Below are 3,462 nucleotides of genomic sequence, written 5' to 3'. Positions count from 1 at the left end.
CCTGGGGTGGCTGTGGGTGCCCCTCCCCGAGGCCAGGGGTGCTGGCTTGGCCCCCTTGGGCTTTTCTGGCCGCCAGTAAGTGCCATTACCAGAGATGGTGGTCAGAGCACCCCCAGCTGCCGGGGCTGCGGGGCTGGGGATTTGGGGGGGAGCCAGTTTGGGGCGTCTCCATCCGGGGCAGTGTTGATAAACCCGCCGGAGCGACCTGAGGCTGGTGTCTGAGTGTCGGAAACAGAAACCAGCTGGGACCAACCCAGCCGGTCGGACTGCCCCCTCCACCGCTCAGACCAGCATTCTTGGGATCCCAATCATCTCCAGAGCACCGGGGCGTGGGGAGGGGAGCCGGCGGCCGGGCTGGAGAGCCCCGGCGTGGGCTCCAGCACCCCTCGCCGTGCTGCCCACCCAGCTGCTCACATCTGGCTGCTCTGCCCTCTCGGCCACCGCCTGCAGGCAGCGCTGGCTGGGGACAGACAGACGGACAGACAGGCAGACTCCCAGGATTGTGTTTCCTACGCCAGGAGGTGCGGGCGGTGCGCGGCACAGGCACGGCAAGGTGAAAAGCTTGGTCGGGAGGCGGCATCATTGGCACCAACGCCCTAATTAAGGGCAAGGGGCTGGCAGGGCCTGGACCTTTGGGGCAGGACCTCTGCGGCTCCCTCTCCGGAGAGGGAGGGATGTGCTTGGGGCTCAGCGCGCGGCAGGGACACGAGCATGCCGGTGCTCTGCGCGGTGCTAGCCTGCCGGTAAGCCTGGTGCGGGGCTCACCGCCCCAGCTGCCCCTTCCACGCGTGCTCTGGGCTCCGCTCCCCGTCGGGCCTGGCCATGCCGCCGCAGTACCAGGTACCTCTTATCTCGATAATGTCAGGAATGTACCACGCCGGGGTTTTTTCCTTCGTCCTCCTGAGCCGAGCGTGCCAGGAGCAGAGACCCCACGCCCTGCCCGATGCAGGCAGCGCTGCCCTCTGGCACCCAGCTGCCTGCCCACCTGTGCCGGGCTCGAGCATCCCTGGGGCTGCCAGGGCATCGCTCCTGCAGAGCGGGGGCACGTTCTCCCCCTCCTTGAAAGAGGTTTGGGGTCCTGGCAGAGGAGCTGAGCTGCAGGGTGCCAGGCATGGGGACGCAGGGCACTGCAGCAGACAGGCTGGACCTGGGGGTGCCTGGGGCCGGTTGCTGGGCCGGCTGGCAGCAAGTGCTGGGGTTGCGCTGTCCCTTGCTGCCTGCTCAGGTCTGCACCCATCCTGCCGGCGGTCTGGCACAGTGCGTGGAGGGGAGGTTTGGGGGAGAGCTGGGTGCCTGGGCTGGAGCACAGGGACGTGGTCCAGTCGGCGGCCACCGCTCATGGCAGCGCTCCCTGTGCTGCTGCAGGAGCCTCGGGTGTCTCGGAGCGCAACCCAGCGCGGTGCAGGTACCTGCTGGAGCCTCCAAGGCGCCTAGGTGAGCGGCTGGGGGTCACTCGGAATCTCCTGGGGAGCTATGCTGGGGCACCGGTCCCCTGCAGCACCCTCAGCATCCTTCCCCCCGGTGGAGGCTCCTGCATGGGTGCCCCTCCTTGGAGCCCCGCAGAGCCCCCAGATGGCATCACGAGCTGGAGAAGGACGGGCTGGCCAGGGCCGTGCTCACCCCGTGGGAGCTGTGACCTGCCCCATGGCGTGGAGAGCTCACCATAGGGGTGGTGGGTGCTTTCCCTATAGATGAGCCTTGTAACACCCAGCTGGGGCAGCCAAGCACCATGGGCCTTGGTCACACAGCGGGGAGCAGATTAAAGAGCTCTGCAGAGGGTAATCTGCCCAGGCCCTGCAGGTCAGCCGGGCTGCCAGGGATTACAGCTCCTCCTAATGAGCTTAATTGGGACAGTGTTGTCCTGGAAACTGGAAGGACTGGCACGGAGATAACGGCGAGGCAGCGTGGTGGGACCTGCAGAGTGGCTCTGTGGTCCTGGGTTGGGACCCAAGTGCCAAAAGGGGGATCCAGATGGACCTGCGGCATCCCGGCTCCGCTGGGACAAAGGTTATTGGCAGTGGCTGGCTTTGACTCCAGAGGGCCCCGGCTCATCCCGGGCGCTGCGAGTGCCTGGCCCCGGCCTGGCGTGCGGGGAGGTGACAGCGTGGGATGCGGGGTGGTGGGGAAGGCAGCACGCCGGGACTGCACACCCCAGCTGGGTGTGTGCCATGCGCGGGGCCGGTGTGAGCTGGGCTCCTGGGCTGCTCCATTGCGCCGGGGGAAGAAGCAGGGATGGCAGCAGGACACCCCAGCGGCGCCCGCGTCCCTGTGCCGTCCCTGGTGCTGCTGGGGCTGGGGTGTCACTGCCGGCCATGCTGGGGGCAGGAGGAAAGGCAGAGTAAGCCCCTTAGGGCATGGGGAGGTGCCTCTAGCCCCGTCTGCCAAGCTGTGCGTCCCTGGAGCCCTGCTGGGGTTCCCTGGCAGGGTGTGTGACCACCGGGCACTGTGTGGGCTTGTCCCTGGCAGCTCCTGGCTCGGCTCTGGGGGCTGGCAAGGACAGAGGGGACCAAGCTGGTGTCAGCAGTGGCTGGGACAAAGGGGAGCATCCATCAGCTTCTGCCCTGTTCCTGCCCTGCAGCTGAGCTCCTCCATGTGCCCAGCTGGCACTGCTGGGGGTGGCAGGGCCTGGAGGAGCCCTGGGCTCCCCTGCTCTTGCCTTGTGCTTTGGGCTCCCCACCCCGAGCCCTGGCCAGGGCTGCAGTGATGCTCCCCGCAATGTGGAGCGGCAACCACAGCCAGGTCCCGAGACTCAGAAATCTGCTCTGTCCTGGCTGGCATCGACTGTGCCGACCACCACGGGGACAAGCAGCATTCCTGGGGCTCCTGGCACCATCTCTGGCGCTGCCCATTGCAGAGGGCAGGGCTGTGGCAGCTGTGGGGCTGGACACGTGCTGCCCGCGCGGACTTTCCAGGGTCCGGCAGGGAATGGCTTGGCCTTTCCTTCCCCAACGCAGAGCTCCTGGCAAACCCGGGGACTTTCCAAAGCACTTTGTTGCCTGTGGGTTTCCCTCCTGGTTGCTGGAAAGAGCGGAAGTGAGCGCAGAGACGGTGAAGGGCTGGGCGGCTGGGTCCGGCCCCGCGCCCTTCCTGCCCCTGTGGGGCGGCACAGGCGACAGCGGGACATGGGACAAGCGGGGCTCGGGAGGAGGTGCCAGGCTGGGGCACAGCAGAGGGCTTGTCACGGTCGTGTCTGGGAAGGGCCATGGTAGGCGCTGGGCATCAGCCTCTTCCTGTGGGGGCCAAGCTGGGACACAGCCATCTGTCTGTCCCCACTGAGTGCTCACGGTGTCCGGAGCTGGCAGGGCACCGGCACCATCGCTGGGGGCAGCACGGGACCGGCATCCCTGGTGCCACCGGGAGCGTCCCTGGCCTGAGAGGGAGGGAAGGCTCCCAGCCCACAGGTGCCATAGCCACCCTGGTCTGTGGGTGCCGCTCCCGCCCCGGGCCTGGGCGCCGACCGGC

At 67.6% G+C, this 3,462-nt stretch overlaps 1 protein-coding gene across 1 annotated transcript in view; it reads left to right on the top strand.

Moving 5' to 3' along the window:
- The window catches only part of RIPOR1 (RHO family interacting cell polarization regulator 1), a 17,668-nt gene that overhangs the window by 1,918 nt on the left and 12,288 nt on the right, over positions 1-3,462 (top strand). The gene's annotated exons all lie outside the window — the stretch shown is intronic.

The sequence above is a fragment of the Egretta garzetta genome, unplaced genomic scaffold (assembly GCF_000687185.1).
Source record: "Egretta garzetta isolate BGI_Z169 unplaced genomic scaffold, ASM68718v1 scaffold27, whole genome shotgun sequence".
In the NCBI taxonomy this organism is placed as follows: Eukaryota; Metazoa; Chordata; class Aves; order Pelecaniformes; family Ardeidae; genus Egretta; species Egretta garzetta.
This window is presented reverse-complemented; position numbering and strand designations above follow the sequence as displayed.